Raw genomic sequence first — 16,607 nt, 5'->3', positions numbered from 1 at the left:
AAGGTGGGCAGAGCTTGTCTGTAGACTGCCACAGAAATTCATTGTTAGACTTCTCTGGACATTTCACACTGTTTGTCTTTGCCTGAAAAGACAGCGTTTTCCCAGTGGGACACACAAAACTATGTGTGTTAACATTAGGTGGTTTTGAAAATTCAAGTAGTTACTTGACTGCATTTATGGAATCGAAGATGAACAGATTAATCTAATGTGTAGTCTAAGGGGTGGAAGGAAAGCTATGTCGCCATAAGATGATGGTACTTACTGAACTGTAATCGGCTTTAAATTTGGGATTCAGGTAGTGGATATTTAGTTTGGGAATGGCCACTATTGTTTTAGTTCAAATTTCCTTCAGGGTGCTGTAGGGTAAGCTGAAAAAACCCCTTGCTCATAACTGAAATGAGCACTTATTTGTAAATGTCTTGCTAACTAAATTGTTTTAAATTTATCAGGGTTAAACTGTAATCAGACACTAAATATAGACTCTTTCCAGACTCCTCCTCGAATTTACTTGATTTAAAGAACTGGCAACCATTTCAGAAGAATTGTACGGTATTTTTAAAGCCATACAGAAGACCCAGATAGAATGCTATGAGGCAGCCTGTGAGGGATTGAGATCTGCAGTTCAGAGGCCTGCACGATTGTGAGTAAAGGCGGACAGTGGTATCAGCAATAAATTTACAAAGCCAGTGCTGTAGTACTTTGTATTCGTAAAATTATCTTTGCAACCATAAGGACTGTGTACTTAGATTTTTCTCTTCTACCAACGAAGTCTTAGATTCAGCTTTTAGCTGAGATATTTTCATGTGGAAAAGTCTTTCTTGGCATAGGAGACTACACAAATGTTTTTGTCCCAGGCTTGCTGGGCTCAAGATCTGCTTTGCTACATACTCATCATGTGATATCTCTTCCTCACCGTGTACTAACAGATACTTGATAGCGTTACATGAAAGACCTGTAATTACATTCTGCTAATTTTAGCCAGTAAACTAGTGTTGAAATGGCAATATTCACATTTGTGCATAGGTAATCCAATAAATGAATTTTGTTTCTCCTATATTAAGTAGCCATTGGCAATCTAAATTGTAAAGGGTCCTGCAGATAAGCCAGCACAGTCACTGATCTGGGTCAGGATCATATTTGTTGGATGAAATATTAAATGAATTGGTCCCAGTTCACTTCCAAATACATATATGTTTGTAGGTAGCGGAAATGTCTGTTGGCCTACAGCCAGCCTTGCTTTTCTTGCAAGAAAGGAAGATTGTTGAGACATCTGCTAGATTGGAGAAGAGAAGGCTCAGGGGGATCACATCAACATATATAAATACCTGAAGGGAGGGTGCAAAGCAGACAGAGCTAGTCTCTCTTCAGTGGTGCCCAGTGACAGGACCAGAGGCAATGATCACAGACTGACACACAGGAAGTTCCCTTTGAACACCAGGAAACACTTTTTCACTGTGAGGGTGACCAAACACTGGCCCAGGTTGCCCAGAGGGGTTGAGGAGGCTCTCTTCTTATTCAGAAGCCTTCTGAATGTGGTCCTGAACAGCCTGCTCTAGATGGCCCTGCTTGAGTGGCAGGGTTGGACAAGATGACATCCAAAGATCCTTGCCAACCTCAGTCATTCTGTGACATGAGGCTAATGCTGTTAAGATTGAGTTTGGATCGTATGTGCCAGACTTCTCAGCCAAAAGTAATTTAGTTCTCTCTTCTTTTCATGCCTCTTAGTTATCTGCAGAAGGTAGCAAGCAGTATGTGCATTCATCTTATCAGCATACTTCCTCCTTTTTTCTGCAGGAAGTGCTTGGGATCAAAGCACTGGAGAGCAGTTGAAATGTAGTCAGCAGGTCCTTGATTCTCTGTTACTGCTGTTAGCCATGTTTTGTAAAGCGGGACCTTATGTGAAGGCACAGGAGGAAGCTGTACCTGTGATCACTGATTGCTCTTCCCAAGTGTCACAGCTCTTAGTATGGGGCTATTTGGGTGCATCCTAGTGAGAGGTTTGAATATTTATGTGAGAACAGCCTCTGTTCAAGTCTCTCACCATGGAGTGGAGAGTGACTTACTCCCTACTTGACAGTCCCCTAGTATGCATGTATCCATGCAGATTTCTCTTTCACTCTTTGGATGCAGCTTCATATTCTCCATATCTCTATATCCATCTCCATATATCCCTAATCAGTCTCCCTCCCTTATCCCACCATGATTTGCAATGGAGTTACAGTGATAGGCTTAATTATATGTGAGATCTGCTAGGCGCTTTACTTGGGAGCCTGCAATGTATTAGGTTCATAAGGACATGGTAGTGGTCATACTGGCTTCAAGCAAAGATCCACCTGTCTCGGGAGACTCTCTCCAGTTGTGGCTGCAGGTGGGTTGTGTAATGAAGATTAAGAAGAGTACAGGGATGTGTGTGTGATACTTCACTGTAATACTCCCCCATCTCTCTTTGGAGAGCCAGAGAGCCATTTCTCCTTCAGAGCCAGCCTGAGAGCCACCTCTCCTTCACAAGAAGCATTTTCTGTGGCCTTACTGACCCTCATTGGGTGAATGGAGGCAAGTCAATGCTTAGGGCTGCAGTCGACCCCTCTCCTTGCCCACCTCACCCCCCCAAGTGCCTCTATACAACAAGTACAAGGCTCTGGATGTGGAAGGCTGGTCAATGGATGATGTGGGTGACAGTCCATCTACATCAGAGATGTTGCCAAGGTCAGAAAGGCCTACCTCCTGTATCACAACCACCTCCATGAGGAAGAAAAGATGGGCTATAGTTATAGGAGACTCCCTTCTGTGGGGAAGAGAGGGTCCAATATGCTGTACAGACCCTCCTCTTAGGGAAGCCTGCTGCCTCCCTGGGGCCCAGGTTAAGGACATCACTAGGAAACTCCCTAGCCTTGTACAGCCCTTGGACTATTACCCATCGCTGCCCTTCCATGTGGGTGGTGATGAAGCTGCAATGCATAGTCCAAAAGCGATCAAAAGAGACTTCAGGGCCTTGGGGCAATTCGTGAGGGAATCTGAAGCACAGGCCATTTTTTCCTCTCTCTTTCCAGTTCCAGCAAGAAACCTTAGAAACAGATGGACCTAGTCTATTAATGCATGGCTCTGGGGCTGGTGGCACCACCACAATTTTGGTTTTTTTGATAGTGAGGTGGCCTACGTGGCTCTAGGCTTGCTGGCATCAGATGGGATTTACCTTTCTCAAAGGGAGAAGAGGGTCATTGCTCAGGAGCTTGTGGGGCTCACTGACAAAGCTTTAAACTAGACTTGAAGGTGAACGGGGATAATATCAGATTTGCCTGTGACAAGCTGTGGGATGACACGCCATGGTTAGAGGGACAGGGTGCTATCAAAGGCCCTCAGCCTGTTGCTCTGAAGCATGCTGGGTACACTGCAGCACACTTGAAATGGTACAGAGGTGAGACAGAGGCTCTTGAGGTAATAGAAGCCAACGGGTAAAATCTATCAAAGGAATTAAGGGGTATTCCTCTAAGAAGGTGACAGGGCAGACAGTCCAGCTGAAATTCCTCTACACCAACACATGCAGCATGGGTAACAAACAGGAGTTTTGCTGCTAGAAAGCTACTATCTCGTTGCCATTACTGACTGCAGTGCATCTATCAATGGCTACAGGCTGTATAGAAGGGACAGGCAAGGAAGAAGGGGCAGGGGGGTTATCCTTTACATCAAGAAATGGATGGATCGTGAAGAGCTATCTCTGAAGAATAGCCACAAGCAGGTTGAAACCTTATGGGTAAGAATTAGAGACTGAGGCAACAAAGGGAACCTTGTGATTGGTATCTAATACAGGCTGCCCGATCAAGGGGAGCCTGTGGACAAAGTCGTCTTATTCCAGCTACAGGAGGCTTCATGCTCGCAGGCTTTCGTCCTACTAGGGGATTTCAACCCCCCTGATATCTGCTAGGAAAGTAGCATGGCAAGCTGTAGGCCATCCAGGAGACTACTGGAGTGCATGGAGGAGAACTTATTAAGCCAGGTAATAGACAGCCATACCAGAGGGGATGCCATACTGGACCTGATGGTCACCAACACAAGTCAGCTAATTAGTGATGTCAAGATTGGAGGCAGCCTGGGCTGTAGTGATCACACATTGGTGGTGTTCACAGCCTTGAGGACTGTGAGTCAGGTAAAGAGTAGAGTCAGGACCCTGAATTTTGGGAAAGCAAACTTCCAGTCTTCAAGGAATTAGTCAATAGGACCCCTTGGGAAACTGCCCTTGGACCTCAGCAGACCAGAGCTGTCATATCTTTAAGGATGCTTTCCACAGAGTGCAAGAGCTCTCAGTCCCCAGGTGTAAGAAACCAGGAAAGCAAGGCAAGGGGCAAGCACGACTGAGTCAAGACCTGCTGGTCAAACTAAAGGGCAAGAAGGAAATGCACAGGCAGTGGAAGCAGGGACAGGTATCCTGGGAAGAGTATAGGGACTCTGCCTGGTTGTGTAGGGATGGGGTCAGGAAGGCCAAGGTGTGGCTGGAGCTGAACTTGGCAAGGGATGCAAAGAATGATAAGAAGGGCTTCTATAGGTATGTCAGCAAGGAAAGGAATGTTAAAGAAAGTGTACCCTCCCCTGATGAGCAAGACTGGCAGTCTGGTAACAACGGATGAGGAGAAAGCTGAGGTACTCAACAACTTTTTTGCCTCGGTCTTCACTGGCAACCTCTCCTTCCACATCTCTCGAGTGGATGGGCTGCAAGATGGGGACTGGGGGAGCAAAGTCCCTCCCACTGTAAGAGAAGATTGGGTTCATGACCACCTGAGGAACCTGAACATACATAAATCTATGGGACATGGCTAGATGGATCCCAGAGTCCTGAGGGAATTGGCTGACGTAGTTGCCAAGCCCCTCTCTGTGATACTGGAAAAGTCACGGTAGTCAGGTGAAGTCCCTGGAGACTGGAGAAAGGGAAACATTGCACCCATTTTTAAAAAGGGTAGAGAGGAGGACCCTGGGAACTACTGACCCATCAGCTTCACCTCTGTGCCTGGGCAGATCATGGAACAGATCCTCCTAGAAGCTGTGCTAAGGCACATGGTGGACTGGGAGGTCATTTGAGACAACCAGCATGGCTTCACCAAGGGCAAGTCCTGCCTGACCAACCTAGTGGACTTCTATGATGAAGTGACTACATCAGTAGACCAGGGACGAACTATGGATGTCGTCTATCTGGACTTCTGCAAGGCATTTGACATTGACATGGTCCCCCACAACAGTCCTTTGCAAATGAAACTATCATCTATTTGTCAAGGTTCTTATCAAAAATGGGCAGAAAAAGGTTGAAAATATAGAGAAGTTTAATATACCCAGGAACTGGGCATGCCTGAAGCATTAGTCATCTTTCCTGATGCACATAAACACTCTCTTTGTTTCTCTTTTCTCCCCCACCCCCTCCTTCTTCAAGAGATCTTTTTATGATGCCTTGGATAACTTCTCTGTGTGTACATTCTGCTGAGGTTTGGGAAGAGCATCTTCCCAATTAATGACATAGCCACTATTGTTCTAATTGCTTTTTTTTTTATTGTTAACCTAGAAATATCTTATCCCTGGAAGTATTTTAATTTTCGACTGAGCCTTTTTAACAGGGGGAGTTCAACTTTGAATCTCTATCTGGCCAAATAAAGCACTGTCATGCAGCTAAATTTGAGGTCTAAGAAGGAATGCACTCCACTTTTTACAGACCTATCCTGTACAGACAAGACTGGGCCTTCTGATTGCCAGTTTATTTTATAGGCATGATTGATTATAGTAGGTCATCTAAAATGCTGTAAAAAATAAAATTAAATTATATGTTGTTTCAGTCTGTTACAAAGTAGTTGAGAATATGCTGTCAATCAGCTATACCTATCGAACATGTCCAGCCAAACCCCAAATGTGTTACACATGTTATTCTGTTTGTACTTGCAGAGAGGTCATATAGATATACAGCGTATTAGTGTGTGAGCTCTCTGTGCATATTTGAAGGGAAAAGATTTTTGTTTCTTTCCATAAAGAATATTTTATTTTATTTTACAGTGCATCAAAAGTAACCCTAACTAAGCCATATAAAGGCATATCACATCCTTTGTCTTTGTGACTCACTTATTTCTTGATTATACGCCAAACACAAATTCCAGTTCCTTGTGTTTTACTTACAATAACATTAGTGTTTAATTCTACAGACTCAATCAAACCTACACTTAATATAAGGAAAACAAATTCTCTATTTTATGACTGCATTAAATACTTTCCCCTAAAATGGTTTAGGGGAGTGATTTTTTTTTTTTTTTAATGAATTTTTTTCACAAACCTAGAGACTTTATTTTGGTTTTAGTACTCTGTATTTATAGTTGTGGAATGATCATTTTCTGGTTGATTTCACATTGAGCTCTCTCAAAACTAGTTGTAATAGTTCCATGCTCTTTAAATCTTTTTCTTTCTATCACTGCTGTTACAATGTATTGCTTTATATTCTTAAGCTATTAACTCTGTGCTCAGTTAATGATTTGTTGGTGGTTTAAGGGAGAGTATTGGTTTGCATTGGTACTAGCTTTTATTTTTTTAAGAATGGCAAATAAAATAAATAATTCTGATACTGAGGGGAAAAAAAATAGCAAGAGCTTTGTTTCATGGGGCTTAGATAAGATGCGACAATACATAATGTAGCAGTCTTGACCTATTTTTGGTGTTGTTTTCTAACTTTTTTTTTGCCAAATACTTGTATGGTGTTTGGTAGTTAATGATGATTTGCTTTTTCTTGGTGAGGTGCAAAGGATAAATGGGATTTTATTTTATTTTTTTCCCTCGATACCTGGTCTCCAGTGTTTACGGAAGTTTGCAAGTTGCTCAAGGGCTGTTTTCACTGATCTTTGCACCCAATTCAGTTTAAAGGTTGAACAACTCTGAACATCTCTGCAGGCTGAGGAAGTAGGATCTGCTTCCCAGCAGGCACTGGCCTATCTAAAGTCCGTGCTCGGCCCAGGAGCAACTGAGCAAGCCAGGCATCCCACTGCAGAAGTAGAGAGCTTTTGAGTCCATGGGCATGACAAATAGGAAGAAGAAACCTGTCTCCTCTCTGAGGAGCCCTGAGACCTGATTATATTAGGTTTTGAAGGCGGGGGTGGTGGTGGATTGGTGATCAGAAGTCCTTTGCCCTTCCTTTACCCAACACATACACACACATGCACACTGACTTAAAGGAACAGAGAGTGGACAGAAGCTATATTGCCGTAGCCTCTCTGGAAGCATGGGCATGATTATACTAGAGTGCCAGTTGGGTTTGGTCTGTGGGGTGATCTCTAAGCAGATGATGGAGAGGGAGTGAAATGAAGCAGAGAGGGGAAAATAGGGAATGGAAAAAGTGCTGCTTCCGCATCCTTATGTTGTGCTTGTTCATGAAGCTTCGCTTTGTAAGGACAATGTCTTTGCTGTTCCTAAATTCCCAAAATGACATGATCATGTATGACAACATTACATCTGAAATGGTGCAGGACCCAATGTCCTCTAAGCATCCTCAATTAATCATTGTATCCTAGGTCGGGACAGTACTGAGGTGCTGCCTGGATGCTCGCTGAAGTTTGTTGTGACTTGACTATGGATAGTAGCAAGTGCCTCATATGGAGTTCCTTTGTTAAATAAAGACCTGAATGCACTCCCGTGTCCAGTGCCTCATTTACCAGGTGCTATTTAAGTTTCCCTATTAGCTCTGTTTTCACGACAGGACAAAATGCCATCTGTCCTTTCTTGCTCTGGGACTGACTGCTACTTTACTGCCTTAACTAAGTGCTGACTTCCCTTGTTTGTTGGCAGGGCTCCTGTTTTCTAATGCCTAGTTTCTTCTTTCTCATTAGTAACTGTATATGTACAGAGTAGCATCAGAACTTTGGGATGAAGAAAAGAAATTTTGGATAGACCAAATTGAGGGCAGAGCTGTACTGAGCCACATACTTGTCTTTCCTTTCTGCTTGAGGAGTTGGACGTGGAAGGTCTTGTTCAGGCTTGTAATAATTGGTACTCGCTGAATATGTGCTTCCATGAAATGAAATAACCCAAACAGTAATATTTATTGAACGTTTCTACCTTATTATACTTACACTGAACTGGTCCGTGTGTGAAAGTCATATAAGAGCACAGGTGATGAAATCAAAGGTTTCATCTCAGACTCCTTGATGCTGAGGATATTTTTCTGATGAGTGTGGTCTGAAGGATAAAACCCCTGAGTCATGGCAAAACCTGGAAATTTTACAGTGAAAGGTCAGAAGAGCACACCACAGAAAGGTGAAGGCAGAGGGGAGAATGGGCTGTTGGAAGGTCTGATTTTTGGCTGATAGGTTTACAAGCAGGCAGAGCAAATGAGCAAAACCTCATAGAGGAAGAGAGAAAAAAAAAAGTGTCCTTTACTGCAGCCTGTGTTTTAGCACTCCTCTTTCTCCTTATTGCCGGGAGAATAATTCCATGAAATGCAGGTTTTCTGCTGAATTCCTCCAGGATCCTGGATCTAAGTACATCTGGGTAGGATTCTTACCATCACCTACGATACCCCTGCTTCTTTTGAAAATGGATGCTTTTCCTCTCCACCTGCTACAAATATCCTATATGTGACGAATGTGCACCTGGAGTGTATACCTGTAATTGCTGTCTATTTGCTTCCCACTTGCAACCCAAGAAAATGTTGCAGCTTTCCACCTGTATGGATTTTTTTTTTCCATCCTTCAGGTGGCTACAGAGGAGATGGTGGTGCAGGTCTTCCTTTGAGTCAGAATCAACTCAAATATATATGTATTTTTAAACCCCATAGTGCTACCATAGAAGAATCTTTGCAATCAAATGTTTTGAATTGGGAAACACTTGAGATGTCTGTCCCCATCGTCCAAAGTCACTAAAGTTTGTGAGTTACTTTCATGTTAGATATGCATAGATATGGCTCTAGTCCTTGTTGTGCTCTTCCAGGGCTTTGTTAAACTGCTAAACATAAGTGTGGTCAGGGAGGATTTAAAGTCTAGTGCTGTTTCCAAAGCAGAGCCACCAAGGGTTTGCTTCTCCCATGTAAAAATGTTGTTGTAAGTGATGTTTTGTCAATGGAAGAAGATATTACAGTGCTGTTTCCTGGAAGCACTGAAATCTATTTATTTTTATAACTGTAGTTTCCCCACCTTAGTAGTCTCTAGTCTTAGCATTGTGCCTTTTTTTATCCTATTATTACAGCTGGATGATACATCTTTTGTAAAGCATTCCTCACGTAGTATCCACCATCACTCCAGGGATAAATAGGATAAGTGTGTAGTCTGCTGTAGGTGTAGAGGTAACTACAGTGAGTGGGAAATGGAAAGTGGATGGTGGAACATGTTTCCCTGTCTGAGTAGCATTTTGCAGTCAGGGTATCAGCAAACAATAGTAGGAGATATAGCAAACAATAGTAGAAGGGGAGAGAAGTCAAGGAGAAAATAAGGTGGAGAAAAGAGATTTTGTAGGAGTAGGAGTTTGCTTTCTGTCGCTGATGTTGAGTTCTGTTTGTGTTGCGGCATTGGTGAATCACAAAGCAGGTAGAGGGAGTTGAGGGAGAAAGAGTTTTTTGCACTGTTAGAGGTGAGAATGTGTGAAAGGATGGAAAGAAAGCCAGTACTTGTTGAATACAGGGGCCGCAGTTCACAAGGTTGGCAAGAGTAAGGCCGTGAAGTATTTTTACAATAAGGAAGTCAGTTTTGATCTGAATCCCATAATGAAGTGAAAGGCCGCAGAATTGTCCAACAATGCCAAATCCAAGTATTCAAAGCTCATGAGTTTTTTCACCTTGTTCTATTACAATGTCTTGAAATTGTCCTAAATGTCACAAAGCTTTCAAAAATAATCTTGAGTCATTTTTATTTCTTTTTTTTTTTTTTTAAACTTTAGTCTTTTTTTTAATCCAGATTTGTCAAACTTTAGCTTTCTCTGAGACCTGGCAGAGCACTAAAGCCAGCAGAAATACTTATGCTCACGTAGTCTGTGGTGTCTTAATTCAGTCTGGCAGATTCAGCTCAGCTATTACACTGACGACTTTCTAAATATGTCATGTCACAAATCATTTGCCAAAAGTATTACTTTTGTTTCTTTCTTCAATGTATACACAATTTTTCTTCCACCTTGATGACGGCCCGTATGATTATTTTTTTTTTTTTTCTTAATGTATTGAGAGAATCATCTACAGCACAAATTTTCGTCATGGTCTACTTTTAATAGTCAGCCTGTTCAGAGTGAGACTATGGAAGTGTGCGATGGCCTGATGGTTCCTAAAGCTATCATCAATAATGTCGATCTATGCTTGGTTTATTTTTTATAACATTAGTGCAGGCAGCATGCTGACAGAATATAGACCCCTTCCCAAGCTGTCCAGGTAGTGAATCCTTTTTTAAACAGGGCTAGTATGTGGCTGTAGAATTATGTAGTAGCATGTCTGGGGAGGGGGTGATTCAAATGAAAAGCAATTCTGAATTTTTTCAGCAAAGATGTCTCTGTGCAGTGCATCAGACTCTCTGCAACAAGTTTTTAACTAGCACATCAAAGTCAACTTGCTGCTTTTAGTTGCCCTTGAAACAGTAGTGATAACAAATCACAATAAGGATAATCCTTTTCCTTTGTGTGTGTTACATCACATAGCACAAGTTGTCCCTAATTTCCCATTTTGACCTGTATTTTGATAGAAAGCCTCCCAAAATCCATGTACAAAAACCTGTCTGTAGTTGCATTTCTTGGGGCAAGCTGTGTGCACCTTTCACTGGTTCTGTACTGACTACAGGAATGACTGCATGAATTCCCAATGTATGTTTGGCACAGGTGCAAAACTTTTGATTGTGAAAAGAAGGTAAAACCCTTGCTCCGTTTAAGATAGAAAAGAAAAAAATAAAGATGAAATTTTCCATGGTAACTTAAAAATTAAGTACTTTGCTCTTGGTCTGTTCTGATTTCACTTTGAAATAAAGCCTTAGAGCCCAGGCTGTAAGGCTCCTGGTTCAACAGCAGCTCTATTTCTCAAGTACAAGGTGCTTGCCAGCCTTGCAAACTAAAGAGTATTTGAGAACCCAGAAGTCCTGGATCATCTGTGCCAGTTGTGAGATGTCATAGATCTTTGTCTTCTACTGTAGTGCCAAGAATGGGGACAGAAATATACTGATGTGCAGGGCAGGCATCAAACTAGCTCTGACTGAGTTAATTCGGGGGCTAGAAGCTAATCTCTGCCTTCGTTTTTGCACTTTGCTTCCCAGCAGGGCTGGTGAAACCGCATTGCTTGTGGTGCTTCGTTGTGCCTTGTAGGCAAGGAGTCCTAGCTAGTGCTGAGCCTTCTCAGGCCTGCAGAGCTGCTCTGTTACCAGCTCCATGGCAGTAAGCCTGCAAGTTCTGAAGTCCATGACTATGGATGTGATTTGACCATGAAAATGGTTGCCATAAGGCATTGCAGAGGCCAGAGGGTTTAGCAGGATTAAACAGGGATTGAACACTTTTGTATAAATAAACAGAATATTCAGAATTACAGTTGTTTATGCTAACAAACGTTTTTGGTGGATATAAAAGTCTCAAGCTTTAGGGTTTAACTTCTAGGGATAGTGACAAAAAAACCTTCGAAGGGGTGACATAGCCCAAACCTTATCTCTAACAGGTTTTCTTGTTTATTTTTCTACAACACTTGGTATATGGCTCAGACCAGAGGCAGGATGTTAGAATAGACAGGTAAGATTCTGTGTGTCAGTGTTTACCTGTCTCCGATGGTGTCTTCTACTCTTGCTCACCATGAAGACTAAGAAGTGATTTTGGTATGTTTGTTTATTTGCGAAGCATTATCCAGCATTCCTAAGGAGACATGTGTGAGTAAAGTGTACGTTGGCATGAGCCCCTCTCGGTAGTTGGACAGCAACAGTGGATGCTCGCTGTCTGTACTCGTTCCAGTAATCGGGCATCTTCACAGAAACATGTCAAAGGGTGGCAAGCAAAAGAAAAACCTCACGTTTCATTAGATTTGCTTCTGGGGCTGAAGTTATGACTCAGCTTTCAGGCATGAAAAACACCCACAGTGTGGTTCATGCACCACACACAGCCAGGTGCATGAACGCTCCAGAGGCTTATTCTTGAGGGAGACACTGGAAAGGCGCTCCATGACTGAATAATATCTAATGTTGTTACCTCAGGCATTTTTCTGTCCAGCCTTGTTAGTGAAAGTGTGTCATATGGAACTGCTGCTTTGCTTGCAATAGCACTGCAGCATGTAAAGGTCAGTAGCTGTGACCTAAACGCTTAACAAGGGAATACATGGATTTTTGAAAGCAAATGGACTTTAGTCAGTGGTGCCCAGTTCTTATCTCTTTGGTGCAACTGAAAACTTTCCATCATCCCTTTACCAATGTATGGCCGGGAAACTGAACACACCCAGGGAAAGGAAATGCTGGAGACCTCTGTGCAGCCTAGAAGTGGAGTTGGTAGTAGGGCTGTGCCTGTTTTGGCTTGCTGCCTTTGAAAAAAAAAAAAAGCAATGTTCTTCAGGATTTCATACACGCAGATGGGCTCTCAGTTCTATTTCTTCATGTTTTGTTTGTTTCTGATGATCTTCTTTTGAGCTAGGGTTCATTGTGGAAGCACTTAAGTATCACAAAAACATGCACTCCATAGGATTGCCAGACAGGTTTTGCACTTCTAATCAGTCAAAGTAAACATCTGGTTCTTTGAGAGATAGTTCTACTAGCTCCTGAACTGTCAACGTGGGACAAATGTCCTCAAACTAGGAAAAAGACTCATAAAAGGCAGAATTAATGAGTTGTAGTCTGAGCAAGGCTCATTGACTTGCCAGATCCTACATAACCAATGATTTAAGCAGCATGAATTACAGAGGCACTATCAGTGCAAGTTGCAACTTTATTATGGATGGTATAAGTTGCTGCATTTCTTCATCAGTCATTTAATGAAGGATGCTTTGAGGTTAGAAAGTGCTCTGGGAAGCACTAAGCAAGTGAAATACTATGATTCCTGCTAAAACTCTGACTTCAGACAAAGTTTTTTCTCTATAAGACAGAAGAATGGGTCCAGGCGTATTTTTTTCTTCCTCTTCTGTTCTTGTGAATGAGAAAGCAAGGATATTGCAATGTATAATATGTATGTGAGAGTTCTACCTGCCTGCAAGTGCAGGGAGGTGACTTACACTGCTATTCATTCTACTACACCACAACTGCAAATGCCACACTCCTTTCTTCATCTTTTGTGCACCGAGATCTGTGGTTAGGTGTCCATGACAGTCACCTAGTTAAGTGACGCTCAGATAAAATCTTCTCTTTATTGTAATTCCTTTAGCTGTCCCTGCTCACAGCAAAGGCTTGGGCAACTTTTTTTTTTTTGCTACAGTGCATGCTGCTATACATTCAAGTATATCTTCAGTGCCAAAAGCAATATCCATTGAGATCTAAGCATATTTCCTTTAAAGTGGCTCTTTGTAAGCATACCTACTTATTCCTCTCATCTTTATCTGCTTCTCCTGCATAAGAAGGGAATGCGTGCTTCCCTCCTTTTACAGGTCAGGAATTTTAAACCCTATGGGACAGCACACAAATGCAATCTCTAGGATAACTAATGACTTTGTTCTATGGCTCACATGAAAAGCTATTTTGCCTTGATTTCAACCTTTGTTCTAGGAGATGCTAATTCTAGTAAAAATGGCAAATAATGGAAACATTTTTCTTTTGTGTGGATTTATTAATGGGCCCAGGCCTCCCAGTTAACTGCATTGCTGGAAGTAAGGGGAGTATCCCACTTGCAGAATAATCCTGGGATTAGCAGCTGAAAGATAACTCCCAGGTAGGCAGTTTCTTCTGTCCAGTTGAACTACTTCTGAAGTAGGAAATCAAGTGTTGATTTTATTTCATATGCAGACACGGCTAGGATGATCCTAGCTAGAGCACATTTTGTGTCCATTTTCTAATTGTCCATGTAGTGAGTGATGTTAGCCAATAAAAGGGTACAAATAGTTTCCTAATTGGACAGTTGGACACTAATGCATTGGTCATCTTTTGGCTCTGTTGCTAATGTCCAGTGCCATTCCCAGTTTCACATTCATTTCAGATTTCACAGGCTGTGGCTTTCTGAAAACTTCTTTCTTCCCCTAGTCCAAAAGTGTCTGCAAGAGCTCTGCCAAAGGCTTGATTTGCTGGTTCCAGGTCACACTGTGACATGTCTGTGTTTACAGATGTCCAAGAGAACCCGTCCAGCGAAGTGATGTAGGCAGGTGAGTCAGGGTGGCAGCTCCTTAGACCTTTTGCCTGTGTGAACTGGCCTGTCTAGTGCAGGTATGGTTCAGTGTGACCTGGCTGTCACACTTCCAGTTTCAGAACTCATCTACGTGCAAGGATCTCTGTCCTGATCTTTCCTGTGCAGTGTGGACATACCCTAAGCCAAAAGGCCAGCAGCTCTTTTATTATAGGCCGTGATACTAAGTCCGTTGACTAGTTCTATGCTTTTACAACCATTCATTAGATTATATAGTAAGTAATAAACTTTCCTGCTTGGTTGAATACTTAAGCAGATATGATCTTTTGTAGTTTATGATGCTAAAATTGCTAGCCAATTTTCATAACCCTTGCATACAATATCAGAGTTCTCCTCATAACACATCCTGTAGTTGAGATAGTAAAGTGATATTTCAGGGTGCACAATGTGGTATCAAGTGTTTTCTGCTGTACTTTTGAAAATATATGCACAGCTATGGCATCTTTGACCATTATTGCTAAGGCAGAATGAGGCTCCCTCACACATTTGTGCAGGATACCACAAGTGACAGAACTGGAACTCGGAGAGCTGTTGAACTCTTGGCTGCTGTAGTGTATTCCAATTCAAAGTATCTTGGTTAAATTAGGTGGGGACTCAGACATATCAAAACTGAATTAAGCCTTTGAAGCATTAGAAGTAGTAATTATAATCAGACAAACATTTAATTGTATGCAACTTAAAACAACACCTGTGTATTTCTTTAGCTTGTCATATATTAAATCTTCTGGTATGTTATGCCACTTCAGAATATTTTTGTTTGTTTGTTTTGTTTTGTTCAAGGCTTCAAATTCAAAATTGAAGCCTTCCAACCCCCCCGCCCCCTTCACTGTTCTGTGAAGTTTATGATGACAAATAGCAATTTCTAATTGATTCTTCTTACATTAGTATGCAGATTCATCTGAGCATGACCAGGGAAGCCAGGAACTTGCTGCTGTCAAACTTTGTTGAGAGCCTGCTGGAGACTTAATGTGCTCTCCGATATCTCTGTGTTACCACCATCTCTAATGTAGAGGGTGAAAAAGGAATAGGAGGAACAATGTGTTTAGTCAGAAAGTCCTCAGAACTGATCGCTTCAAGTGATTAAGAAAGCTGACAATGAAATTGCTGTGGGGACTTCTCTTCTGAGCTTCTTGACCAAGACAATGTTCATTGACTGGGCTGAGGGTAGTACTACGTGTCAAGAGAAAAAGGATAAAAACTGGCCTGTGTTAGGTGGGTTTAATGCTAGTGTACATTACAGGCAGTGTAGTGTGGGGGCAAATTTAGCATGCCAAGAAGCAGAGATGAAGCTTGAGAAGCATATAGCCACAGAGACAGTAACCTTGCCCTTGTGAGATCCAACAGAAATGCAGACTTTGTCCACAGTAGCTGCTGCTTTGGCCCAACTCGCTTGCCTTGTGCTCCTAGTGTTAAGGGAAGGGAATAAAAGGGAATAGTAGAGCTGTCACCTTCTATTTGTTGGTGTGCCTAAAGGTTGTAGAGGTGAGTGCCTGGAGGCTGGACAGCTGGGGATTCAAGAGAAGACAATCTTGGTTTTGCTGCTGCCCTTAGGGCACGTCTCATTGTGCATGTCTGTGCATCACTGGTCTGCCAAGACCTTTTTGCTTTATCTGCCTTACAGAAGTCTGCAATGGAGGCACGCAACTTTCTAGCATGTCTTGCGTGACAGCTTGGTGGACTTAGAGAAAGGTTTGAGGCTGAAAATTTGTGCTTTCTTTTGGGGCCTTATCCGCTACGGGATACCTTGTGTTCTTGGCTCTACCCCATATTTGCCATAATACTCCTCCTGAACGTTCTTCTTTGCTGCTTCTGACCATTTTCCAAATGTGGCCCTGACAAACTATTCTCCAGGTATAGTGCATTTCTTCACCTCACTGACTTGTTTGTGACTTTTTAGTTCCTGAGGACATATCTAAGTGGGGGATTTACTTGTGGTCCCTTCTATTTGTAAAATAGAGAGCGAGCTTTCAGGTGCCCTTAGGTAAATGTAAGCATTTATCCTGCTTGTAGCAGATTCTCAGAGGTCAAAGACTCATCTGATACGATGGAGGAGACTGTATAAAATGTGATATATAATCTCTTCATCTGTTCATTGAGTTTAGACCCTATCTTTTACACTGGCAAGTGAAAACCACTCATCCATTAATCATGATGCTGATAAATATGGGGAGTTTTGCAAGGGTGGTGGGTTTAAATACTAAGGGCCTGCCCTAAATTATTTGCCCTGATAATTAAGTTTTCTCAGCTGTTTGAAGCATATACCCAGGAGACATTAGCATTTAACCCAAGACTGAATATTTGGAGTTTTTCTACAAGCCAGATGCAAAAAACCATGG

The sequence above is a fragment of the Leptosomus discolor genome, chromosome 8, assembly GCF_034619465.1.
Source record: "Leptosomus discolor isolate bLepDis1 chromosome 8, bLepDis1.hap2, whole genome shotgun sequence".
Classification (NCBI taxonomy): Eukaryota; Metazoa; Chordata; class Aves; order Leptosomiformes; family Leptosomidae; genus Leptosomus; species Leptosomus discolor.
The sequence above is the reverse complement of the archived record's forward strand: the minus strand, read 5'-3'. Positions refer to the sequence as shown.